The sequence below is a fragment of the Oratosquilla oratoria genome, chromosome 27 (assembly GCF_046742065.1).
Source record: "Oratosquilla oratoria isolate Oo_2021 chromosome 27, ASM4674206v1, whole genome shotgun sequence".
Lineage (NCBI taxonomy): Eukaryota > Metazoa > Arthropoda > Malacostraca > Stomatopoda > Squillidae > Oratosquilla > Oratosquilla oratoria.
The window spans coordinates 50,565,489-50,576,207 of record NC_134803.1 but is presented as its reverse complement, the minus strand read 5'-3'; positions in this window follow the sequence as shown (position 1 = coordinate 50,576,207).

Here is a 10,719-nt window from a genome sequence, read left to right as displayed (position 1 = left end):
GGAAAAAACGTAATGCTAGGCAATATGGCAGCCAGTCCTTAGAATGTTTGTTTACGTAATAGCTTCTAATGGCGGGGATTGGGTCTGTCTCTACACTTCCTCTCAAGGCAAATGTTAGTAATAATATTACAGATTCTGTCGTCCGTGAACCAACATGAGTTTTTACTTAAGATTTAAGCCTCGCTTTGTGGAACGCGCAGGAGTAATTTTCAAAACTAAATTTTTTTCAATTCCGTTGTTTTTGCGTCACTCAATCCGTGTGCACATGCGCTCTACGCGTGCACCGTGGAGAAAAATAACATATACAATGTAATGAACCGAATGTAAATGCATAAGAATGATTAGGACAAAGTATGCGTGGTTTAATATAAAAGAAATTTTAGGCAGTTTAGTATTTTTCATTTATTTATATGTGTTTATTTAGTTATTTGTCTATTTATCTATTTTATCGCACACTTGAATTATTCCCTGATCTTCACGGGAAACTCCTACTTCCACGAGCTGATCCTAGTGTCATATTATCTGCCGCTATATTCTCTAATAAAACTTATCAAAGCTAACAGCCAAACCAAACCTAAAAATGTCCACAAATTAGAGATATCTTTCCAAAACGTAGTTTAATAAATTTGTTACTCAGTAACATATAATTTATTGCATTTCGATCAAACGTAGAAAAATGCAGTATTGAAACATGCTGATCTCGTTCCCATTGCACTTTGAAATGGAATTTGGGCGGGGCCCCTCAACAAGCATAACGTAAGTGGTTTGCACGATTATCATGATATATATTTCCATTACTCTAGCTATATATTTTGTAAGCAATGTATTTCTGTGTACTTCTAAGTAAGAGAATGATATTTATTAGTCTAAAGAGTTAATAAACGTTATGAATGAAACAACATTTATGTTGCTGGATGAGACAAATAGTTAATTTCTTCAGCTAGACAAAGCCAACATATTTTATATTTGATACACAATTTTGTAGTAAAGAGAGCGAATCAGGTGTGACTATTAAACATGTAGTTATATGTAGTATTGTTGGGATTTTTCATAAAATGTGTCTTTTTTCTGATGGAACGGAGTGACAGTCAATGATTGTCACGCTGGGTTATGTTTACCACAGTATGAGCTGGACAAGTGACTGGGTATAGGTGTTTGCAGATTGTGTGGTAATTTGAAATTGTGTACGCCTTCATTTCGGACAGCAATGATATGAATGACAACTTAAAGTATGTAGAGAGATTTGTGTACAAGCCTGATGAAAAAAGGTAACATATATATATATATATTTTACCCGACATAATTGTAATGTCTCTTGTCAAATTCACCAACACAATGGGAGGACTGGCGATTATACAACAGAACTTTGGAAGAAGAAACAAAGGAAGGTAAATTGTTATATTCATCTATTCACTTTCTTAACATGTTCATTGATGATCCTTGAAAAATACGAGTAAATGTAGAGCTACGTAGGATATTATATTAGTAGATAATTGAGTAGTTTATTTTGATCTGGCAACTTAATACTTGTGTTTTGTCAATTCTGTAAAGTGTATTGGTAATGTACGTGGTACATATACATATATTGGTAATGTATATGGTACATAGACTATAATGATCATGTTTTGGAACATTATGAATTCGAATGAAAGAGACGTCTAATATATATATACTCGTACAATAATAGATAAGCTAACTCGATGTAAATCACTGTCTTCTTGCTGATAAAATATATCATATTCTGAAAGCCAGGGCCGCCTAAGGACTGGAACAGTTTTGGTCGGTAACAAAGTCTGTAGAGGAAGGACGGGAGAGGACAGAAGATAGGGGTGAATGGAGAAGGGTTGTGTATAGATGAGGCTGTGATGCATGAGGGGGAGTGGGTGGGGGATGGGGGGTGAGGAAGTATGTATGAGAAAAAAAAATTGACGCAGACCGAAGGGATTTCTCCCCGTCTTCTTTCCTGCATGAGGGGACGGAGAGGGGGGTCGCCGAATTTATGAAGCGGCCTTGCTGTGGATGTGCTGTGTCTTGCGACACTACTTCTGGCCCAGGGCAGTGGACAGGATGCAGGGATGACCCGTCATCCAGGAGGTGCTAAGATAGGAGGGTGGAGGGGAGTGGAATATATGGGAAATGAAATGGGTGGGAGTGATTTCTATGCCTTTTTCTTTTTGGCTACCCCCCGTGTAAGGGGGAAAAAGCCTTTGGTATATGTATGTATGTACCAAAGTCTGTAGATTCAGAAATATATACAGAATCAGTAGTAAACTTTATATCTGCTGTAGGATGGAAAGCAATAAAAATTTGTGTTTGTAAAATGTATGCCAATTAATAGACCAGAAATAAGCTACATGTAAGCCTATCGCGGGAACCAAGTGGCTTAAAGGCTTATCACATTAGGCAATTCCCCCCCCCCCCCCCGACTGTTGGAGCAGATCTACAATCCACATCTTTCGGAATGGAATCTGATCTGCTGGAAGACAAATGATATTTCTCTAGCATAACAAATAACATTTTATGTAAATCATTGAGAGTTTAAAATAGTTTGCTATAGTGATTTTACGACGGAAAATGTGCTGGAGGAAGGCAGTACCGCGAATGAATTGAGAATTGGAGGAAAAATAGCCCATTGTGATAACGCCTTTGCCAGACCTGATGACAACAACTGTTTGTACTTAAGCAGTAAAGAGAGCTGCTGCCCCAGGCTCAGCTTGGATTGTATTTGTAAAAATATTCTTACCCCCCCCCCCACACACACACTGTATCTTATGTCGAGGTCATCAGATGGCGCACTCAAGTGTTTGCCTTGCTGGCAACGGGACTTAAATAACTGTTTAAGTTACCAGACGTACATGCATTTGAATGTTCCAACATTTTTTTATGTAACCAGAACATGTGTACGATGTAGACATGTATGTTTATATGTATGAATGTATGTAAATTATGTTTTTTTTTTCTTTCGCATCGTGTATCTTTTTTGCTTTTCATTTTTTTTTGTATTTTCTTTTATTACATGTTAAATAATTTCCCATATAGCTTCCGAAGAATGTTAATATTTCCACACTACTACTTTTGAGATTTGTGAATAAGTGTTTTTTCTGATTCTTTGTATCTTCAACATTTGCATTCTTTAAATTTTCATCTAATTTCCCAGCTCCATCGCACGCGTATGTGCGCGAGTGTGAAATAATTTGGCGTCACAAAGAATAAAAAATAAGAAAATAATCACTGCTAGGTAAGGTAAGAACTAATACGATACACACCAAGGAAATATGAAAGTTTTCTTAAATAGGATACAATTATTATGATATCGTCATAGTATCAGGAAGAAAACATCTCCACTGAACAGGATTCTTCTAAAGATGAAAGAAATAGCTTGGGGTTATCGAGAACGTAGTCAAATATTCTAAATACAATCCACTGAGAATTTTCAAACATCAACGTTTACATGCCAAGGCTGTTGGCCTCTCCCTAAATATCAGCATTTAAACCTTAGTCTCCACAATTTTTGCCAGCGTGGCGTGCTGAAATAGTCACTAGGACCAACTTTTACCCGCCACACGACACTCAAATGGCGCGTCAAAAGATTTTGGAGGGAAGAGTGAGGGAGCGAAGCGTTTTCGCGGCAAGCTCTGCACACCGGTCGTTTTTTTCATAATGTTTGGGACACCGAGGCCACATAGCGTCCTTCGTGAAACAACATTTGAATCTGGAGCTAACGATGTAAAGAGGAAAAGTCTGAGATGATAATAAGACGGCGATTCTCGAGTTACTCAGACGGGGGCCCCCTGCTAGTCGCCATATTGGATTTGGCAAGAATGATGACAACTACCTCAAACGCTCACGTTGTATGTTCCGCAGTCTTCATTACATTTGACATTTCATAATATTTTTTCTAGCAAATGTTAGTCTGTCAATTATGCTTCTTGCTTATATTCGTAGTACCGCAGGATTAGGCTTATAACGCGAGGAAATCCCGCTTGCAGACGATATTCCGCGTAAAGGCGGGAAGGAAAATGTCAACGGTTAGGTTCCCTTCCGCACAAGAAGGTCACGCAGGAGACAGGCGTGAAAAGGCGACTTTGGGATGCAGAATATTCGCTTTAGCTCATGATTACATACCACAAGCCTTTTCGAGTCGCAACCACTTAAGGCAGATACACCAGCGCTCAGTGTAGAGATTAATAAAAATGTGTGCTTAAATAGAAATGGGCCCCGGCAGATGTGTATGTGTGTGTGCGCACTTACTCAGGCACGCACGCACACGCGCGCGCGCACACACACACACACTTGCACGCGCGCACACGCACCCACTTAAAAAGTAGACTGGAAAATTTGAAATAAATTACATTTGGTAGTATAGCGGTTCTGTAAAGGAAATGTTAATAGTAATAATATAATGATAACTATAATGATAATGATGATAATAATAGATAAATAAGAATAGGGATTTGACCCAGGGAATTGTTCCCAACACCTTGGGCGAAGTTCTTCGGTGCCAAGAAGAGAGCCCTCTTGGAGTGGCACTCTTAGTGCCTTAGTGCCCCTCGAGTAGGGGCGGCCCTCTTTGTAGGCCCTCCTCTTTGGGGAATTCGTTCTTTGAAGACGAAGGACGCTATGAGAGGCCCAAATCCGGGTGACAACGATCCTTTGGTGAAGGGGATCCATCAGGACACTGCGCCGTCGTCCCACGGGGGCCCTAAGGCCGTCCGGCTCCTTCTGACGCCCCCCCCCCCCCGCAGCAAAAAAAAATAAAAAAAGCTGCCCAACGCTGTCAAAGAATATATATGGCGTAGTGATGAATGACGTCATAGGATAGGTGACGTCATTATAAGTGACGTCATAATGCATGGCGTCACGATGAGTGATGTCACGAAGGAAGTCCCTTTGTACCATGGTGTATCGAATGAAATTGCGTCATATTTTGATGGTGCGTGGAAATTTATATAAATTGGCGTCACGAATACGCTCACTGTAAAATGACGTCATACGAGTAGGATGACGTCGGCAGTGGACAGGTGGTGCGTTCCTTTCATTCTGTGTGTCGCCAGGCGATTTTATTAACAATAGAGGAGACCGCAAGAGACCGTAAGGCCTAAACTAGGCAGTTCCATGTCCCTTACCACCTGCCACCCCTATCCATAAAGTTAAATTCTCTTATAACAGCCATTTATTTCAGCGCTCAGTCTATAGTTACTAAATCTATTTCATTCGTTAACCACTATTGGTGAACCAGTTCTTGCCTATTTTCTTCGGTGGTCGAGGGGTTGGGGAGGGCGGGGCACCACGAGGGTAAGGAAACTTCTCCGAAGTCCGCAGCGAATACAAAGAAAATATCATTCGAGTTTGAAAGAAAAGAGGCGCTTTCGGTCCTTTGATGTAAGGTTTGCTGTCCGACTCGAATGTAAACAAGAGAGTGGGATGGAGTGGGGGCTTTCTCCTCTTAATAAAATCGTCTGGCGGCAGCTTCAATAATCAATTGATGATAACAATGATATTGATAATGGTAATGATATTAGTTATATTTGCAATGGTGATTAGTTAAAATTATATTGATGAGAATGATAAGGGGGATAATATTCGTATATGCAATAACAATGATTACTTGTTAAAATTACATTGATGATAATAAGAACAATAGTAATGATAGAAATTATAATAACTAAATGAGTAATAGTTGGGAGGGATCCCTCCTCTTAACCCTCGTAGAGGAATACAGCTTCCAATTGGGCAAATGCTCGAGGCGATTTTGAGTTTCGTGGTCACTTGCGTCCATAAAAATTGCTATCTGGCAATCATATTTATTTCAGTTCATTATTATTCATTCATACGTGTATAGGTACCAGAAATCTTACTTTTGTTCTCCAGTATGATAAAGTTTCAATGAAATAGGTTTCATTTTTTTTTTCCGTCGAGTGATACCAATTGTTTTCCAGTAACATCTCAAAATGGGACGTATTCCTTACTAGGGCTAATAAAATCGTCTGGTGGCAATTTCAATAGGTAATGATAAGTAACAATATCATTGATAATGGTAATGATAATAGTCATATTTGCCATAATAATCAAAATTATATTGATGACAATGATAATGGTGTGGGTGGAGGGGGAGAGGGAGGTGGGTGGAGGGGGAGAGGGAGGGGGTTGTGGGAGAGGAGAAGGTGCGGGTGGAAGGGAAGGATAAAGGTTGTGGGTGAGACGGGAGAGGTTGTGGGTGGGAGGGGAGACAGTGTGGGTGGAGGGGAAGGAGAGAGGGTGTGGGTGTAAGGGAAAGGAAAAGGTTGTGGGTGGAGGGGAAGGGGAGAGGGTGTGGGTGGAAGGGAAGGGGAGAGGGTGTGGGTGGAAGGGAAGGGGAAAGGAAGGTGTGTGTGGGGGTGTTCCATTTAAAGTTAGCAAGATTTCCGTGTGGTCCATTTGCTTGTGCAGCAAGGAGGATGTGTCAACGCCGCATGCGATTGTGAAATGTTAATCCTTCCCTGAGTTGATTAAAGACTATTATATTCGTTTTTCGTTGAGTTGATTAAAGACGTTTTTCCCTGAGTTGATTAAAGACGTTATTCGTTTTTCGTACAGTCGTGTGATTTCTATTCAGTAGGGGGGTGAGGGAAAACCACCCCCAATACAGGGCGAAAAAGGGACAATTAAAATCCAACTCCTTTTCCTCTAAAACGTTAAATTGTCTTCATGCGACGGTGCCACATCTCGCGACCCGATGGAGGGTGACGACGACGTCTTGGAGGTGTGGTCAACTGTACGCTGTCGAGGGGAGGAAGTAACGACTGGATTAGCGCCGCTTTGACGCACAAGTAAGGAACCCTCCTGCGCAGGAGGAGGAGGAGGCGGCGGTGGGAGGACCGGGGAGGTAATTGGAGAGGATAGAAGGCAGAGGATTAAACTTGGTTCAAGGAGGCCACAGTGAGAAGAGGAGAGAGAGAGAGAGGTTATCTCCTGAAGTAAAAGATAATTGCTAAGGGTCATGAGGCAGGTTGGTCTCTCTCTCTCTCTCTCTCTCTCTCTTTCTCTCTCTCTCTCTCTCTCTCTCTCTCTCTCTCTCTCTCTCTCTCTCTCTCTCTCTCTCTCTCTCTCTCTCTCTCTCTCTCTCTCTCTCTCTGCTCCCTCTCACTGTCTTCTGCCCAGGAGTGGTTTCTTCTGATCTGAATGAAATCGTAAGGAGTAACAGGATTGAAATTCTCATTTGTAATCTTTACCAAGGGTTAGTTGAGAACATTTCACCCAGATAATTTTATCTTCTAAATTTTTTTAAGAGAGATTCAACTTCACAATTACTTTCCAAATACAAGATTGAATTTGTCCAGAGAAGGTCCCATCTTTTGTAAATTTATTGGTTACCGCTAGATTTCATTCAGCTTAAGGAAACCTACCAAAAGTTGTATAAAAATACGTTAAAATAACTACGCAAAACAGCGTACAGTATTTGAACAATCAAAGAAGCCTTTCATCATCTTGTTAAAAGTAGACACATCCTAAAACGTTCATTAATAGTGGAGATGGATCAAATAGGCTGGAGGCAGTAAAATTAAGAAAAAGGGGGATTAGAAGAACGGAAGGAAGGCCTAAACAAGAAATGTCTCTCCGCATCTGCTGAATATATCATTCTAGTCGACATGACGTCACGAACAGGCTTTCTGTGATTGGCCACTCACTCGGGCTGAGCGACATGACGTCACTCCTAAACCCCGCCTTCTTGCTTTTCTACGACGACAGACCTTGTACGTACAATTAGACCTTTGGAAGAAAAGAGGACGAAGGCGAGGACATGGTCGAGGACAAGGAAAGAATCGAGATGCAATGGCGAGGCTGAGGAGGGAGAGTGGGGGTGGGGGGGGAGGTGGAGGATTAGAGGAGGTCTGATCTCCGCGTGAGCCCTCAACGACGACTCAAAGAGTGGCCAAAACAGTGACACACACACGCTCTTAGGACCTTTATCGAAGTGTTTACACCCAAAACCCAACACTACCACCACCACTGTTTATTTATGATTATTTGTTCACTTTTCCTTATATTGGAAAGTCGGGGAAATTATAGTTTATTTCTTCACAGGAATTAGTGGTTAATTGTGTTTTTGTTATTTGTTTATTATCAAGAAGCTAAGTGGCAAATGACATCTAGACTATAGATTCGCCCGTTCTGACTAACCCATCCAATTTACCCATACACTACAGAACCTCAGGAGATGCAATGCAGACATTAAAAATCTTACTTATAAGACACATTTGGAGTTTTGGGATCCACACACTAACAATGACGTATACAAATAGAGTCCACACAAAATAAAGCGGCAAGATGGATCAGACGTGATTACAGACACACTTCATCAATTACTAGGTTAAAACAAGACATTTAATTTAAACTACTTGAAACAAGGAGACGAATGCACAAACAATAAATGATGTACACAATCATAAACAATATAATTGATATAAACAAAGAAACATACATCTAACAAATACACGAGTAACTTGGCATCACAACCTAAAATACTACACATACCAAACAAGCACCAACAATAGTCTACTGTAATCATCTCCCATCTCACGTAGTTAATAGTCCCAGTCTTGATACTTTTAGAAACCGGATCACCCATCACTACCTCCTCTTCAGTCCTAATCCTAGTTCTGACCCTAATCCTGATACCCTTAACCCTTATCCTAACCCCATTCCTAATCCAAATCCTGTTCCTAACCTTTAAATCCCCCGCTCATTGCCCGCAAAGAAAAAGAAAAATTTAATTTATTTATATCCTTGTGTTTTGCATATATTCATGCATTTACTAATTTATTCTTTATCATATTTATTAATCTCTCTTTATTGATATATCTGTTAATACATTTAGCTGTTTGTAAATTTAATTTCTATCTATTGACTTGTTTATTTTCTATTTGTTTCTTAATTTGTTCATTTATTGGATTATGCATTTATTCATTAATCTATTAGTTTATATTTATATATTTTGTATATATTCATTGATTTCTTTCTCTGTATTCATCTATTCATTAATCCAATATTTTTGCAAATTATATTAATTTTCTAGTATTTGATTTATTTATAATTCATTTGTTTGATTATTTGTCGATATATTTGCTCTCTCGATGCTCTCCGTCATCATTGGAACATGAAAGGGTTATCACAATGGGCTATTTTTCCTCCGACATCTTACCTCCAACCTCCCTTTGAATAACTAGAATATGACTTCGCTTACAGAAACCTAGACTAATCTAGGAACATTTCAACACTATGTCTAACATTCGTATAGGTTCACAATCTCGTAGTTCAACAATCAACTTTGCTACAAATGACGCAAAGATTATTTGATATTTGGAGATTTGAAAATTTGAATAATGTAACCGAAGTCGTTCTTACTCAAACGAACTCTCAACGGTCGGAGGTGGTGAAACCCGTGGAAGAAGCTGAGTGTGATAACTCCCTTCAGAAGCTCGTAGGGCCGGACACTTTTACCACAAGTAAACAAAGACGCCGACACGCGCGGGTTAGTTGTGACTTGGGATTGTGAAGATTAGGGACGATTAAAGAAAAATAGTGTCGTCGATCAGGGAAGCCATTAAGAACAAGCCGAGGTTCCTTTTCAGAAAACATCTGCTGATTGACGTGGATTTTTTTTTTTTTTTTTCTCCGAGACAGTAATTATGAATGTCGTCTCGTCCAAAGCAAAACAGCTTTTGATTAATCCAAAACAAGGATTACCCTTAACGTTTGGTCCAGCCCTCCCGTGCCGGCGACAGATCCTATTTTGACTGCCGTCAGGCGATTTCATTCATTTGTGCACGATGTCATCAAAACCGATTTTTTTTTTTTTTTTTTTTTTTTTTTTTTTTTTTTTTTTTTTTTTTAAATCTCGTTTAATATCCAGAGATTTGTTATCCCCCAGCCGTCGGACCCTGTGTTGCTTATCACCCGAGAAATGTGCCGGGTGTGAGGGATGACCCCCTTTCCACGAGGTACTGAAATGAGTGTCAACGACTCGGGCACCCCCCTTATAAGGGGGAAAAAGAACATTTCGGTATGTATGTATTACCCCCTTCCCCATTTTTCTCGTGATTCAGTAATGGGTTTAAGTTCGAAAATTTTAGGTTTAAGAAGGAAATAGACAATAACTGATTCACCAACAGAGTAGTTAACGAGTGGAATAAACTTAGCAACCATGTCGTGAGTGCTGAAACTATTGGTTGTTTTAAGAAAAGATGAGATCATTTTATGGATAGTGATAACAGGTGGTAAGGGAGATGGAACTGGCTAGTGGCCTTAGGGTCTCTTGCAGTCTCCTTTCTTATGTTCTTAATTCTACACATATGTTACAATGACATGAAGTTGATAATGTTTATATTGGGCAACTAGAGGGTTCGAACCCCTGTCATGGGAGTATCACACTGGGCTTCCACAGCACCGACAGTTGAGTGTTCGTTTGAGTAAAAACGACTTCGATAACAATATCTTATTTTTCAAATCTCCGTCATATGTAGTCAAGCTAAATGATGAACCAAGAGATTGTAGACCTATAGGAATACTAGATATACCTTTGGAATATTCTCGGAGAAGTCTAGTTTTATGTAAGCGAAGCCACATTCTAGTTGTTCGAATGGAGATAGGATGTCGGAGGAAAATTAGCCCAGTGTGATATCCCCTTCAGCGCGACTTGAACCAACCCACGGACACGTGGAAAACCACGGGGGACCCGGA